This window comes from Mobula birostris, chromosome 26 (assembly GCF_030028105.1).
Source record: "Mobula birostris isolate sMobBir1 chromosome 26, sMobBir1.hap1, whole genome shotgun sequence".
Classification (NCBI taxonomy): Eukaryota; Metazoa; Chordata; class Chondrichthyes; order Myliobatiformes; family Myliobatidae; genus Mobula; species Mobula birostris.
Window position 1 is genome coordinate 35,165,025 of NC_092395.1, and position 17,441 is coordinate 35,182,465.

A 17,441-nucleotide genomic window follows, 5' to 3' on the forward strand; every position below is an offset into this window, starting at 1 on the left:
AATGGAGATAACATGCTCGGTTGATCTGTTTACTTTATAGGCAAACTGGTGCTGATCCAGAGCAGCAGGGATGGCATTCTTAATGTGCGTATAGCCAGTCTCTCCAGGCACTTGGTGGCTATGGGAGTGAGTGTAACCAATCTGCAGTCACTGAGGCACATTACCACTGACTGCTTTGGATTGGTATGATGGTTGAGTTTGAAGCATGAAGGGACCACAGCAAGGAACAGAGAGAGATTATAGATTTTGGTAAAACCCTCTGCCAGCAGAGTCCCTGAGGACCTGCCTGGGTATGCTGTCTTGTCCAGCTACTCTGCGTATGTTGATGCTGAGGAGAGTGCATCTTAACTCACGTGTGCTCAGTGTCAGTGCTGCGTCCTCCTCAGGAGTCAAGACCTTCATCACTGTTCATTGTTGTCCCTGTCAAACCAAGCGAAGAAGTAGCTTAGCTCCTCAGCTAGTGTAGCATCACTAATTGCAGGGCAGGGGATCTTTCCTTTATATCAGTGATGGATCGATGCCATTCCACATGTGTCAGGGGTTGGTGGCGTTACTGAAGTGTGTTTCTATCTGTTGTTTGAATCTGTCCTTGTCTGTACTTAGAGAGTTTCTTGTTTCTAGGTATAAATATCACCTATAATTTATTCTGGTTCAACCCATAGATGTTACGGCCAAGAAAGCAAATTAACGCCTCTGGTTCCTCAGAAGATGAAGGAAATTAGAGCTGGAGTTTCTGGGAGAAATTTGGAAGGCACAGGATAGATACATCCCAAAGAAGTAGTATTTTGAAGGCAGGATGACACAACTGTGGCTGATAAAAGAAGTCAAATCCAACATAAAAGCAAAAGAGAGGATATATATAGTAGAGAAAAAATTAATGGGAAGTTCTCAAAAACCAGCAGAAGGCAAATAGGATACCAACAGTTTTTTCGGATATTTAAAGAGTAAAAGAGAGGCGAGAGCAGACATTGGATCACTGAAAATGATGCTGGAGGAGTAGTAATGGGGGACAAGGAAATGACAGATGAACTGAATAAGTATTTTGCATCAGTCTTCACTGTGGAAGACAGTAGTAGTATGCCAAATGGCCGAGAGTGTCGGGGGGCAGAAGTGAGTGCAGTTGCTATAGCAATGGAGAAAATGCCTGGGAAACTGAAAAGTCAGAAGGTAGATAAGGCAGCTGGACTAGATGGACTACATCTCAGGGCCCTAAAAGAGGTAGCTGAAGAGATTATGGAGGCATTAGTAATGATCTTTCAAGAATCACTACATTCTGGCATGGTTCCAGAGGAGTGGAAAATTGCAAATGTCCCTCCATGCTTCAAGAAGGGAAGGAGGCAGAAGAAAAAAAAATATAGGCCACTTAGCCTGACCTCAGTGGTTGGCAGGATGATGGAGTTGATCGTTAAGGATATGACTCAATGTTTCTTCCAAGGTATTTGCGTGTGTGTGCGCACAGATCTTTTCCTACTAGCAACATTTAAACTGCGCACAAAAAGGTGTCATTCTCTACCTCATTGGCATGTTAAGTATAAAGTAAAGGCATCCGTTAGTCTTGCGAGACCATGGATCTGCGCCTGGAAAATCTTCACTCTCCAGGGTGCAGGCCTGGGCAAGGTTGTATGGAAGACCAGCAGTTATCCATGCTGCAAGTCCTCCCTCTCCACGACACCAATGTTGTCCAAGGGAAGGGTATTAGGACCCATACAGTTTGGCACCAGTGTTGTCGCAGAGCAATGTGTGATTAAGTGCCTTGCTCAAGGACACAACACGTTCCCTCGGCTGGGGCTCGAACTCACGACCTTCAGGTCGCTAGTCCAATGCCTTAACCACTTGGCCACATGCCCATTTTAAGTATATTTCACGATCATATGCAATCGAATTTCTTTACCGGTTTCTGATGCGGATGTTATCAACAACGTGGAGTTTGGGATGATTTGTTTGCAGCTTTTAGAACTGGCTTATTTTTACCTTTTTTATTGAAGAAATTTCTTTATTTCTTTATTTCTTTATTTCTTTATTCAGTGAGCACATGTTGTTGTCACTGGGCAAAAAATTGCACAGCACCGGATTTTTGCGCATAGTGGTCATTGCAAATTAGAGGGAACATTGATGTGGTTTCGGGGTACTTGGAGGGACATGGTAAAATAGGCCAAGGTCGGCATGGTTACCTTAAGGGAAAATCTTGCTTGACAAATCTGTTGAAATTCTTTGAAGGAATAGCAAGCAGGTTAGAAAAAGGAGAAGTGGTGAATGTTGCGAACGTGGATTTTCAGAAGGCCTTTGACAAGGTATTGCTTATGAGGCTGCTTAGCAAGATACTAGCATGGATAGAACATTGGCTGATTGGTAGAAGTTAAAGAGTGGAAATAAAGGAAGACTTTTCAGGTTGGCTGCTGGTAACTAGTGGTGTTCCACAGGGGTCAGTGTTGGAACAGCTTCTTTTTACAATGTATGTTAATGATGTAGATGGGTGGATTGATGGACAAGTTTGTGAACAATATGCAGATAGGTCAGGGGGAGGGTAAGTAGTGTTGAGGCAGCAGGGAGACTGCAGAACGACTTAGAGAGATAAGGAGAATGGGCAAAGAAGTGGCAGATGGAACACAGTGTAGGAAGGGTATCGTTATGTACTTTGGTAGAAGAAATAAAAAGGTAGATTATTTTATAAATGAGGAAATGGGAAGAAAATTAAAAAATCTGGGGTGCAAGGAGACTTGGGAGTCCTCATGCAGGGGTCCCTAAAGGTTAACTTGCAATTTGAGTTGGAGGTGCGGGAGGCAAATATATTAATTTTGAGGGGGCTAGAATATAAAAACAAGAATCTAATGCTGAGACTTTATAAGGCACTGGTGAAGCATCATTTCAAGTATTGTGAGCAGTTTTGGGGCCCTTATCTAAGGAAATATGTGCTGACATTGGAAAGGTTTCAAAGAAGGTTCATGAAAATGATTCCAGGAATGAAAGGCTTATGATATGAGGAATGTTTGATGGCTCTGGGGCTGTACTTGCTGGAATTTAGAGGATCTCATTGAAACCTATCGAATGTTGAAAGGCTAGATGTAGTGCATATGGTGAGGATGTTTCCTCTAGTTCGGGAATTCTGGACCAAAGGGCACAACCTCAGAATAAAGGGGTGTTCATTTAGTGTGGAGATGAGGAGGAATTTCTTTAGCTAGAATGGGGTAAGTATGTGGAATTCATTGCCACAGGTGGCTGTGGAGGCCAGGTAATTGGGTGTATTTAAGGTGGAGGTTGACAGGCTCTTGATAAGTTGGGGTGTGAAAGGTTATGGAGAGAAGGCAGGAGAGTGGGGTTGAGAGGGAAATGGATTAGCCATGATCAAATGGTGGAACAGACTCGATGGGCCAAGTGGCATGATTCCGATCCTTTGTCTTATGGCCTTGTGGCAATTTGGTATGTCCCCATTGACCATCACCAGTTTTTATCGATGGACCACAGAAAGCATCCTGTCTGGATGTTTCACAGTTTGGTATGGCGACTACTCTGCCCAAGGCCGTAATAAATTATAGAGAGTTGTGGACACAGCTCAGTACATCATGGAAACCTCCATGGACTCTGTCTACACTCCTCACTGCTTTGGGAAACAAACACCTCAAATATTTTCTCTTTTTCTCCCTTCCATTTGGCAGAAGATACAAGATCTTGAAAATAAGTGCCATCAGGTTTGACAGTTTCTACCATGATGTTATAAAACTCTTGAATGGACCCCCTGAAGTTTAAAAGTGAACTCTTGACATTACAATTTACCTTGCTATGGGCGTTACACATCATTGTCTACCCGCTCTGCTCTTTGTCTGTAAAAGTAACACTATATCCAGCATTCTGATACTGATTCTCCCATGTATAATGTATTTATATTTGGAAATGAATCGCATGGGTAGACTGCAAAACTGCTTCACTGTATTTCAGAACATGAGTCAATAATAAACCACTTCAACTCAGTTCCAGTACCGTACCCTTGATAAACCATCCATTTGGTTATCATGTCAGCTTGCATGCTGACTTTCCAGTTTAAAGGAGCAATGAAAGTCGGGTGCACAGTTTAAACTTGTACAAAAGAACTCTCTCAAGGTCCTGAGCGAAATTCTACCTCATCACCAAAAACAAATTAAACTGTTATTCAATCTATCGCTATGTCTGGAACTTGGTCTTTACGCAGTTTAATTACATAATGCCAATAGTCTCTACAATGCATCTACAAAATATGATCCATACGGACAGATAATTAGGAGTAGGAATAAAATATTCAGTTCTTTAAACCTGGTCCAAATTCAATATCATAGCAGATCCTGTTCTTTAATACTAAATTTTCATTTGCTCTCTACACCTCTTGATAGCTTCTGTTTTTATAAATCTATCTATTCTTGTTAAACGTCTTCACTAACTTGGCCTGCATAACCTACTGTGGAGGAGAGTTTTCCAGGGTAAAGAAATTATCCTTGGATCAGTCAGAAATAGTCCAATCCCATCTCCCAAAGCTGTGACTCCTGTTTCTGAACCCCAAAGCAGAATTGCTTTTTCAGCAACCACTCTGTTGAACAACTTCATTTCCGTAGGATCCCTGCTCTAAAATGTCATGAAAATAGACTTAGTCGGCCCGATTTGTGGAGTGTTCTGAGGAGTTATATGAAGTTATGGATCTAGTAATTCTAGCAGATACTGTAATGTTAATAATCACTGAGTGGCTATTAGGTACACCTGTACACCTGCTCATTAATGCAAATGTCTAATTAGCCGACCATGTGGCAGCAACACAATGCATAAAAGCACGCAGACATGGTCAAAAGGTTCAGTTGTTGTTCAGACCAAACGTCAGAAATGGGAAGAAAGGTGATCTAAGTGACTTTGACGATGGAATGATTGTTGATGCCAGATAAGTTGGATTGTTTATCTCAGAAACTGCTGATCTCCTGGGGATATCACACACAACAATCTCTAAAATTTAGAGAACTATGCCAAAAATAAAAAAAATGCATCCAGGGAGCAGCACTTTTATTCATTTTTATTTATTTAGAGAGACAGTGCAAACAGCGAGCCACACTATTCAGCAACCCACCCTAACCTAATCACAGGACAATTTACAATGACCTATTAATCTATAGGTCCAGGTAGACCCATGGTTTCAGCTTGTTCCTGCCCCACTGGACTCATAACTACATACCTCGACTCTGTTTTATTCCCTTTAGTTCAGTCCCTTCCTACCTATATCCGTGACACCTCACACGCTCTTGTTCTTTTCAATAATTTCAAATTCCTTGGCCCCTATCATCTTACTTTCACTATAGATGTCCAGTCCCTATACAACTCTCCATTTCTTTCTGGACACCAGACCCAACCAGTTCCCCTCCACCACCACTCTCCTCCGTCTAGCGGAATTTGTCCTCCCACTTAATAATTTCTCCTTTGGCTTCTCCCATGTCCTTCAAACAAAAGGTGTAGCCATGGGCACTTGCATGGATCCCAGCTATGCTTGCCTGTGCGTCAGCTATGTGGAACAGCCCATGTTCCAAGCCTGTACTGGTGACCGTCCTGCACTTTTCCTACGCTACATCAACAACTGTATTGCTGCTGCTTCCTGCACCCATGCCGAGCTCATCAACTTCATCCACTTTACCTCCAAATTTCACCCTACCCTCAAATTTATCTGGTCCATTTCTGACATCTCCCTCCCCTTTCTCGATCTCACTGTCTTTATCTCTGGAGACAGCTTATGTACTGATGTCTATTATAACCCACGGACTCTCACACCTACCTGACTATACCTCTTCCCACCCTATTACTTGTAAAAACACCATCCCCTTCTCTCAATTCCTCTGTCTCTGCTGCATCTGCTCTCAGAATGAGGCTTTTCATTCTGGAATGAAGGAGATGTCCTCCTTTTTCAAAGAAAGGGGATTCCCTTCCTCCACTATCAATGTTACTCTCAACCACTTTTCTTTCACTTCACGTACGTCTGCTCTTACCCCATTCTCTCATCTCCTTACCACAGATAGGGTTCCTCTTGCCCTCACCTACCACTGCACCATCCTCCGTGACCAGCACATAATTCTCCACAACTCCCGCCATTTCCAACAGGATCTCACCACCAAGCACATCTTTCACTCCCCCCACCACTTTCTGCAGAGATCGTTCCCTACGCAACTCCCTTGTCCATTCTTCCCTCCCCACTGATCTTCCTCCTGGCAGTTATCCTTGCGAGTTGAACAAGTGCTACACCTGCCCCTACACCTCCTCCCTCACCACCATTCGGGGTCCCAACAGTCCTTCCAGGTAAGGTGACATTTCACCTATGAATCTGTTGGGGTCATATTCTGTGCCTGTTGCTCCCAGTGTGACCTCCTGTATATTGATGAGACCTGACATGGGTTGGGAGACCAGTTTGCCGAGCACCTACACTCCATCCGCCAGAAGAAGCCGGATTTCCCAGTGGTTTAATTGCACTTCCCATTCCCATTCCAATATGTCAATCCATGGCCTCCTTTATTGTCACTATAAGGTCACACTCAGGTTGAAGAAACCACACATTATATTCTATCTGGGTAGACTCCAACCTGATGGCGTGAACATCGATTTTTTGAACCTCCGGTTATGGCCCTCGACCCTTGCCCTCTCTTTCACCAGTGGCCATCCGCTTTTCCCTCTCTCACCTTATCTCTTTGCCTGCTCTACGCCTCCCTCTGGTTCTCCTCCCCCATTTTGTTTCTTCCACTGCCTTCTATCCTCACCTATCAGACTCCTCCTTCTCCAGCCCTGTATCTCTTTCACCAATCCACTTCCCAGCTATTTACTTAATCCCTCCCCCTCCCGGTTTCACCTATCGCCTTGTGTTTTTCTCTCTCCTCCCACACCTTTTAAACCTGCTCCTCATCTTTTTTTCCTCCAGTCCTGCTGGAGGGTCTTGGCCCGAAAATTTGACTGTACTTTTTCCCATAGATGCTGTCTGGCCTGCTGAGTTCCTCCAGCATTTTGTGTGTGTAACCTACTAACTGGTAAGTTTTTGGAGTAATGTTTACAGAGAATGGTGCAAAAAGCAAAACAAAAACAGTAAGCTGCAATTCTGTGGGAAAAAAATGCCCTGTTAATGAGAGAAATCAGAGGACAATAGCCAGCTGTCATAAGTGGTTAAGGCATTGGACTAGCGACCTGAAAGTCGTGAGTTCGAGCCCCAGCCAAGGCAACGTGTTGCGTCCTTGAGCAAGGCACTTAATCACACATTGCTCTGTGATGACACTGGTGCCAAGCTGTGTGGGTCCTAATGCCCTTCCCTTGGAGAGGGGAGACTTGTAGCATGGGCAACTGCTGGTCTTCCATACAACCTTGCCCAGGCCTGCACCCTGGAGAGTGAAGACTTTCCAGGCGCAGATCCATGGTCTCGCAAGACTAACGGGTGCCACGCAAATAACCACGCATTACAACAGTGGTGCGCAGAAGAGCAGCTCTGAATGCACAACAGTTTGAATCTTGAAGTGTATGGGTTACAGCGCCAGAAGCCCATGAACGTACACTCAAAGGCCATGTTATTACTTACAGAAAGTACCTAATAAAGTGGCCAATGAGTGTATACCACACATTAGTACTTAATCTCAGAGTGTCCTTCTTGTTATTGTGGTGACCAGGAATCTGCACAATACGCTGGCTATCTCAAGTAATATTTTATATTATTTTGGCTCAAACCTTTGTTCTTATGTATCTGCCAATTGAAATGATATCCTACATTTCTTCTTAACTACCTTATCCATCTTGTTCTGCAACCTGTGCACAGAATACTTTTGGTCCTCAGAGGCCTGGGAAAGTTTCTAGTCAGTATTTTTTCACTTGCTTTTTCATTACATCTTTGTATCCATGTGTCTCTGTTGATGTCTACCTACTTACTGGAATAGAACACAAGATCATTTCACAGAGAGAATGTTTTGCCAACAACAGGTAAATATGGTGACATGTGCAATTTTGTTAGCATCTCTCTCCTCTCTCAAATCCTCACAAGGATAGGTGCACGAATCCACAAAGAACACACGTTATCAATGCAACCTGTTAGCTGGCTGATCAGATTTGAGAAGATACAAGGGAGAATGCAGACTGCTGGAAATCTGGAGCAACATACAGAATACTGGAGGACCACAGAGGTTCGGGCAGCATCAATGGAGAGAAATGGACAGTTAATGTTTTGGATTGAGACCCTTTATCAGGACTGGAGAGGAAGAGGGGAGAGAGCCAATATAAAAGGTGGAGGGAAGGGATGGATCCAAGTGATAGGAAGGTGAGGGAGGGGGAGAGTGGGTATAATGTAAAATCTTGGAGTTGAAAGACACAGGACTGAAGAAGTTGGAATCTGATAGGAGATGGCAGCGGACTGTGGGAAAGGGGAAAGAGGAGAGGAGGGGAACTAGAAGGAGGAATGTGTAGGTGATGGGCAGATTGAGAGAGCAAGGGATTGGAAAGAGGAGGGATAACATGGTCAGCTGTAGATCAACTAATTAGAATCATGAAAGGCTTTGTTTGGAATTGTTTTTCTGTTTATCTTCTTCACTCCAATAGCTGTTAGTGAATATGAGCAAATAGAAAATTAATTTATTTTAATAGATTAATTTATGGGATTCAGGCCATACTGCCAAAGCCATCACTGACTGACCATAACTGCCCTTAAGTAGGTGGTGGTGTGCTGCCTTTTTGAATTGCTTCTGCTGAAGATGCCACTGGATTTGGAGTTCCAGGATTTAGATTCTGTGACAATCAAGGAATAGTGATGTATTTCCAACTGAGAATGATGTGTGACAAGGAGGGGAATCTCCAGGTGATGCTATTGCCCCACAACTGCTGCCCGTGTGCTTCCTAGTGGTAAAAATCTTGGGTTTGGACTGTGCAGTCAAGAAGCTTTGATGAGTAACTGCAGTGCATTTTGTAGGTGATATTACACAGCACTGGTGTGGAGATAGATAATGGACATTTAGTGTAGTCAATGTGGCTGCTGTATTTGGTTTCTTGAGAGTTGTTGGGACTACAATCATTCAGGCAAAATAGAGAATATGTTATCATACCCTGACTCATGCCTTATGAAAGAGGTGAGTCTCTTGGAGCAAAATACCCTGAATGAGACCTACTATTTAAAATGTCAGTCCTGTTGAGTTTCTGGTCAATGGTGATCTGAGAATGTTGATGGTGTGGACGTTGAGTGGGTAACATCATTGAATGTCAGGTGGGCATTTAGACTCTCTTGCTGGAGAGTCATTTCCTGGGATTTCGTGGTGCAAACATTACTTGCCACTTTGTGATCTATGAGTGAATATTGTTTAGATTTTGCTGCGTGCTGACATTTACTGAGGAGTTGTGAATGAAAGTGAAAACTGTGCATTTACCAATGAACATCATCATTTCTCATATGTTGAAAGATGGGGCCTAGATGAAAGGGCTGTAGATGACTGGGCCTAGGAAACTGACCTCTTGGTACATTGTCCTAATGTCCTTATTCTTGGGTGTGGAGTGATTAACTTACACAACCATCTTCCTTGTACAAGATATGACTCCAGTCACTGGAGTGTTTTTCCCTTAATGCTAACTGACTTCAGATTTACCAGGCCTCCCTTGATGCCATACATTGCCAGATGCCGTCCTGCTATCAAAAGTAGTCTGTTCCACCTCACCTTCGGAAATCAACTCTTCGACCAAGAATGTAATGAGATCCAGAGCTAAACCCTTCTCTCAAAACTAATGAAGAAAGATGGTGAAGAGACTTTTGTAAGTACTGCTGAATCGATCTGTTGATGTCAAAAGTCAAAAAAGCGAGCTTATTAATGTATGCACAGGTTTATGTATGCAGGTGCAATATTGAATTGAATTGACTTAATTTCTTACATCTCTCACATATATGAGGAGTAAAAATCCTTACGTTATGTCTCTGTCTGAATGTGCAATTTATAGTAATTTTTAATAGATTGTGTGTATAATAGGACAGTCAATATAGCATAGAAATACAATTGTGTCAGCGTGAATTAATCAGTCTGATGGCCTGGTGGCAGAAGCTGCCCTGGAGTCTGCTGGTCCTGATCTTTATGCTGTGGAACTGTTTCCCAGATTGTAGCAGCTGGAACAGTTTGTGGTTGGGGTGACTTGGGTCCCCAATGATCCAATGGGCCCTTTTTATGCAGCTGTCACTGTAAATGTCCTGAATAGTGGGAAGTTCACATCTACAAATGTGCTGGGCTGTCTGCAGAGTCCTGCAATCGAGGGAAGTACAGTTCTCATCTCAGAGAGTGATGCAGCCAGTCAGGATGCTCTCAATTGTGCCCCTGTAGAAAGTCCTCAGGATTTGGGGACTCATGCCAAGCTTCTTGAACTGTTTGAGGTCGAAGAGGCGTTGCTGTGCTTTTTTCACCACACAGCCCCTATGTACAGACCATGTGAGGAGATATGCATACTGAGGAACTTAAAGCTGTTCACCCTCTCAACCCCAGATCCATTGATATCAATAGGGGTGAGCCTGCCTCCGTTCCTCTTGTAGTCCACAACCAGCTCCTTTGTTATTGCGATATTGAGGGAGAGGTTGTTTTCTTGACACCACTGTGTCAGGGTGATGACTTCTTTGTAAGGTGCCCCGTTATTATTTGTGATAAGACCAATCAGTGTAGTATCATCTGTGAATTTATTTAGCAGATTGGAGCTGTGGGTGGTGACCCAGTCATGGGTGTGCAGAGAGTAAAGGAGGGGGCTTAGGACACAGCTCTGAGTTGAGGGTCAAAGGGGCAATATAAAACAATCTTGCATCACAGGCACACAGCATCAGTTAAGCAGCATTCACAAGAAAGAAACATAAATTAAATGTAAATTATACACAATTTTTACAAGAAATAACACAATTCAAAACAAGACAAAAACGAAGTCCATTGTAGTATAAAGTTTTCAAAGTTGCCATAGTGATGTAGTGATTAGAATTGTACAGATTGTTTCAAGAATTGTATGCTTAAAGGAAGTAGCTATTCTTGAACCTATTTGTGTGTTTCTTCAGGCTGCTGTGCTTCCTGCCTGTTGATAGCTGTGAGAAGATGACGTGGCCTGGATAATGAGGTGATTTGATGATGAATGTTGTTCTGTTGAGGCAGTGCCTCCTGTAAATACTACTGGTAGTGGGGAGGGATGTGCTTGTGATGTATTGGGCTGAGATGACTACTCTCAGCAGCTTCTTATATTCATGTGCTTTCACCAGACCATGATGCAACCACGTAGCATCCTTTCAAAAGTAGTTTGTTAGTATCATTTTTCATTGTTTGCTGGTGACTGAGAGTAGACTGAATGGGTGATAATTACCTGGATTGGATTTGCCTTTAACAATTGGCAATTCTCATTTATAAACACGAGAGATTTTGCAGATGCTGAATATCTAGAATAACTTTCTGGGCCAAGACCCTGAATCCTGATAAAGGGTCTTGGCCAGAAACGTCAACTCTTTATTCCTCTCCATAGATACTGCCTGACCTGCTGAATTATCATTTATACTTATTGGGATTCTTCTCCATACCTTGTGGCACATCAGGTGGCAACTTCACCACCTGAAGGTGGGAGGAGAAGATGGCGGTGTGACTCAGCACGCGCAGCTCTCTGGTGAAATGATATGGTATTTTTAAGTACGATGCCGTGCACAATTCTGATTTGATGGAGACAAACCTGAGAAGCATGGACGAACATCTGGACAAACTTCTGAAATGCCCGGTTCTCTGCCGCTGCTACTGTGCGATCGAGAATCTCCGGAGTGAAGGCCCCAAAATCCTTGGCTTTGCCTGCTGCTGGCGGCTGGGGTTGGGGTCGAAGCGCTCAGCAGAGATGGTGCTTGGTGCTCGGTGTCGGAGGCTCGAAGTTTTCGGACAACTCAGAGTCAGACTGTGGTCGGGCATGGCAGGGAGAGTTTTCTTCCTTCTCCCGTCTGCGTGAGATATGGGACTTTCGAGAGACTTTGGACTTTTTTTTACCATGCCCATAGCCTGTTCTTCATCAAGTTATGGTATTGCTTGCACTGTTGTAACTATATGTTATAATTATGTAGTTTTTGTCAGATTTCAGTCTTGGTCTGTCCTGTGTTTCTGTGATATCACACCGGGGGAATATTGTATCATTTCTTAAAGCATGCATTACTAAATGACAATAAAAGAGGACTGTGTGTCCTCATAATCTAGTCTAATTTCCTTAGCATTTGTCATTTTTTTTTTATGAGGTTGAGTTGCTTGCTCGATGTTCAACCCAGCACAGATGGAAAGCATGCAAGGGCCAGCCAGAATCGAACCTGGGACCATTCACCTCAAAGTTCAGGTGGCTACTTATACTTATGTTGAACATAAATACAGATCTAATTATATATCTTCCACCTTTTCTTTTTCATTATAAAAATCAATATACAGTATACCTTATATTCTGTTACATTCAGTGATCTGTAAAAATGAGTAGCTTTAATTTAACAAAATTGTTCTATTATTAAAATAATTCCCATAGTGAAACTCAATTAACACCCATGTCACGATAGGGAGCTGATACACTGTCGAAACAGCAGATAGCCAAATCAAAGCAAATCACAATAGGTCTGCATTTTGTCTCTACTGGAATGATGATTGAGATGTCACAGTGCCTTTAGTAACCTTGGGTTCTGCAAGGAAGAATAAATCCCTTTGTTTTTCTGCTTTCTACTGGATTGATGTGTGAGGATGGGATCTGGCTCCCACATTGTGCCTCTCAACTGTTACTTGAGGGTGGAAGCAGTTTGACTAGGAATGAATTCCATGTAGCCCAGGGATGGAAGGTCTTCATTTCCACCACTGCCCCAGTATCATCAGGTTAGCATTTGTGGCTCATGTATATCCTGCTGATCAGCTGCCCTCCCAGAATAGGTATAGAGAGGAACCAGCTCTTTGTCAGCAGGTTAAGATCACAAAATCTAGAGAATACCTGGTGGTGAAGAGCTAAGTGAGGGGCTTCAGAGGTTTTGTGGGCAGGAACCCCGGGATAACTTTCAGCCGGTGTTCTTACTGAGACATATCTGCACCTCATGTATGAAATGTCCTTCCAGCATACTAGGTTTCACTGAGACAGTGTGGTCTACTTGGTGACAGAGGAGATGGATAATTAAATAAGGTAGTCCAGGGATGAATGAAGAAGAAATGGGGAAATCAGCCCATTCTGATTTAAACAGTGCCCACTGAATGGAACAAGCTTTTTTTTCATGTAGTGTTCATTCTTAAAAAGGAAGATTGATTCCATGAGTGAAATGCTAAGATTAATAATTTCAGCTCTAGGACATCATGCTAGGAGATCCTCAGGACAGTATCATGGCCAAATCATCATCTCTTTCTCAATAAATGGGGACAGTAGAGGTTCCGGAGGATTGGAGGGTTGCAGATGTTGTCCCCTTATTCAAGAAGGGGAGTGGAGATTGCCCAGGAAATTATAGACCAGTGAGTCTTACTTCAGCGGTTGGTAAGATGATGGAAAAGATCCTGAGAGGCAGGATTTATGAACAGTTGGAGAGGCATAATATGATTAGGAATATTCAACATGGGTTTGTCAAAGGCAGGTCGTGCCTTACAAGTCTGATTGAATTTTTTGAGGATGTGACTAAACACATTGATGAAGGTAGAGCAGTAGATGTAGTGTATATGAATTTCAGCAAGGCATTTGATAAGGTACCACATGCAGGGCTTATTGAGAAAGTAAGGAGGCATGGGATGCAAGGAGACATTGGTTTGTGGATCCAAAATTGGCTTGCCCACAGAAGGCAAAGAGTGGTTGTAGACAGGTCATATTCTGCATGGAGGTTGGTGACCAGTGGTGTGCCTCAGGGATTTGTTCTGGGACCCCTCCTCTTTGTGATTTTTATAAATGACCATTATGAGGAAGTGGAGGGATGGGTTAGTAAATTTGCTGATGACACAAAGGTTGGGGGTGTTGTGGATAGTGTGGAGGGCTGTCAGAGGTTACAGTGGGACATTGATAGGATGCAAAACTGGGCTGAGAAGTGGCAGATGGAGTTCAACCCAGATAAATTGTGAGGTGGTTCATTTTGGTGGGTCAAATATGATGGCAGAATATAGTATTAATGGCAAGACTCTTAGCAGTGTGGAGGATCAGAGGGATCTTGGGGTCCGAGTCCATAGCACACTCAAAGCTGCTACGCAGGTTGATTCTGTGGTTAAGAAGACATTTGGTGTATTTGCCTTCATCAACCGTGGAATTGCATTTACGAGCCAAGAGGTAATGTTGCAGCTATATAGGACCCTGGTCAGACCCCACTTGGAGTACTGTGCTCAGTTGTGGTTGCCTCACTACAGGAAGGACATGGAAACCTTAGAAAGGGTGCAGAGGAGATTTAGAAGGATGTTGCCTGGATTGGAGAGCACGCCTTATAGGTTGAGTGAATTCGGCCTTTTCTCCTTGGAGCGACAGAGGATGAGGGGTGACCTGATAGAGGTGTATGAGATGATAAGAGGCATTGATCCTGTGGATAGTCAGAGTCTTTTTCTCAGGGCTGAAATCACTAACATGAGAGGGCACAGTTTTAAGGTGTTTGGAAGTAGATCCAGAGGAGATGTCAGGTTTAAGGTTTTTTACACAGAGAGTGGTGAGTGCGTGAAATGGGCTGCTGGGGATGGTGGTGGAGGCAGATACAATCGGGTCTTTTAAGAAACTCCTGGATAGGTACATGGAGCTTAGACAAATAGAGGGCTATGGGTAACCCTAGGTAATTTCTAAAGCAAGGACATGTTCGGTGCCGCATTGTGGGCTGAAGGGCCTGTATTGTGCTGTAGGTGTTACCAGGTTCAGATATGGCCCAAGTGCGGACTGAAAGACAGTGAAGCAGGTAAATAGTTCACAGACTTTAATACGAACAGTGTTAAAGGGAAAATAAAAAATAAACGCTAGGCCACACAGGGTCATTAACTAAAACTTTCACAAGGAAAATGAAGCCTATACTGTGGCTGAAAAGAACATCTATACATTAAACGAATACCGCTAGTCTTCAGAGTCAGTTGACTTGAAAGTCCAATATCTCAGGGAAGGCCGAATGCAAAACAGCAGCGAAGCATTGCTGTGCTCTGTCCAAGTCTTGACAAGCACTACGACGACAAGTATAGAGTTAAATACTATCACGATTAAATAATTAGCTGACACATGCAAATTCACAAGCGCAATTGCCATATCTACTGCACTGGTGAATCCGTGGTTGTGACAGGGCGCCCCCTCCAGGCGCAGCCCCTGAGGCACCACAGACCTGTGTCCGCTGGAAGTCCCGGATCAGCGACTTGTCCAAGGTGTCCTTCGCCGGGATCCAAGTACATTCTTCTGGGCCATACCCTTCCCAGTCCACAAGGTACTGGACGTTACCACATATCCAGCGAGATGCCAGGAGGCGTGCATAGTATAGACAAGGGAACCATCTACCAGGTGGGGAGGAGGGGTGGTGGGGTGACTGGGGCCAGGGGAGTGGTAGTAACAGGCTTGAGCTGGGAAACATGGAATACTGGGTGGATCTTCAGTGATGCTGGAAGATGCAGTCTATAGAACACCTTGTTGACAGCCTTTTCCACTCCAAATGCTCCCACGTAGCGCGGTGCTAATTTCTGGTTCTCGACTTTCAGAGGAAGATCCCTTGATGCCAACCAGACCTCCCCTCCTGGCTTGAATGGCCTTACCTGTCACTGGAGTCTATCAGCCTGCTGGGACTGTTGTTTCTGGGTGTGCAGCAGAGAAGCTCTGGCTCATCTCCAGGTGCTCTTGTAGCGCTAGATCAGCTGTTCAGCAGTAGGAACTCCTACGTCGGTCTCCTGATCAGGGAAGAGCTGGGGCTGGAATCCCTTCTGGCATTCAAAGAGAGACATACCAGTGGAGGATGACTGGAGGTTATTGTGGGTGATCTCTGCCCAAACCAATTGGAAGCTCCAGGACGTGGGGTTGGAAGAGGCAAGACAGCACAGGGTTGTCCCAACTTCTGGTTCACTCTCTCAGTCTGGCCATTAGATTGAGGGTGAAAGTCAGATGAGAGGCTGGCCGTGGCTGCTACAAGACAGCAGAAAGCCTTCCAAAAGCGGGAAGTGAACTGTGGTCCACAATCAGACACTATGTCTTGAGGGAAGCCATGGAGCCTGAACACATGTTGAACCATGAGTGTGGCAGTCTCACGAGCCGATGGGAGCTTGGGGAAGGCAATGAAGTGGGCAGCCTTGGAAAATTGATCCACAACGATAAAATGGTGGTGTTTCTATTAGACACGGAGGCAAACAAGTAATGAAATCTACTGAGAGGTGGGACCAGGGGCGGTGGGGCATAGGCAGTGGACATAACAGACCCGCAGGAAGCTGGCGTGATCTCTTGTTTCAAGCGCAGGGGGGACAGGCAGATACAAAGTCGTGGACATCTTGGGACATAGATGGCCACCAAAATTGTCTCTTTATAAACTCCTGAGTCCGTTGAATTCCCGGATGTCCAGCCAGATGGGAGGAGTGATCCCATTCCAACACTTTGGAACGCACCGCAGCAGGGACAAATAGCCGGTTGGGAGGTCCCCCATCCGGGCCTGGATCTGATTGTTGGGCGACCCTCACCTCTGCCTCTATTCCCCAGATCACCGGAGCAGCGATACACGAGCGAGGAAGAATGGGCTGTGGATCAGTATTGTCCTCAGATCCGTCGAACTGCCGGGAGAGAGCGTTCACCTTTGTATTCTTGCTGCCGGGACGATAAGTGAGGATGAAATTGAACCATGTGAAGAAGAGAGCCCACTGAGCTGACGAGAATTGAGTCTGTTAGCATCCTGAATATAGGAGAGGTTCTTGTCATCTGTCCAGACCAAGAATGGATGCTCTGCCCCCTCCAGCCAGTGTCGCATTCCTCCAGGGCCTTCTTGACAGCCAGAAGCTCCTGGTTCCTAATGTCGTATTTCCTATCGGCCGGAGTCAAGTGATGGGAAAGAGAGGCACAAGGGTGCAGCCAGCCATCCGCAGACGATTACTGAGAGAGGACAGCTCCAGTGCCTACATCGGATACATCCACCTCAACGATGAATGGCTGAGATGGGTCTGGATGTTCCAGCAACAGGGCAGTGGTGAAACATTACTTTAGTTTGGAAAATGCTTGGTCGGCATCATCCGTCAAATGGAATCCTGGCGAGGTCTTCTTGGTGAGTGTGTTAATTCGAGCCGCGATAGAGCCAAAATTCCGGATGAAGTGGCAATAAAAGTTTGCAAACCCCATGAAGCGCCGTACCTGTTTGACTATAGACAGCTTGGGCCACTCTGCAACTGCCTGATCTTTAGTAGGAGGGAGGGGACATCGACTCAGACCTTGCGAGGCCTGCGCTGGGCATTTTCATGCCTTACAAGGTGCAGATTGGAAGTCTGTGTGGGGCGTCACTCCTCGCACAGACACTAGAGCAATGTGTGTTTCAG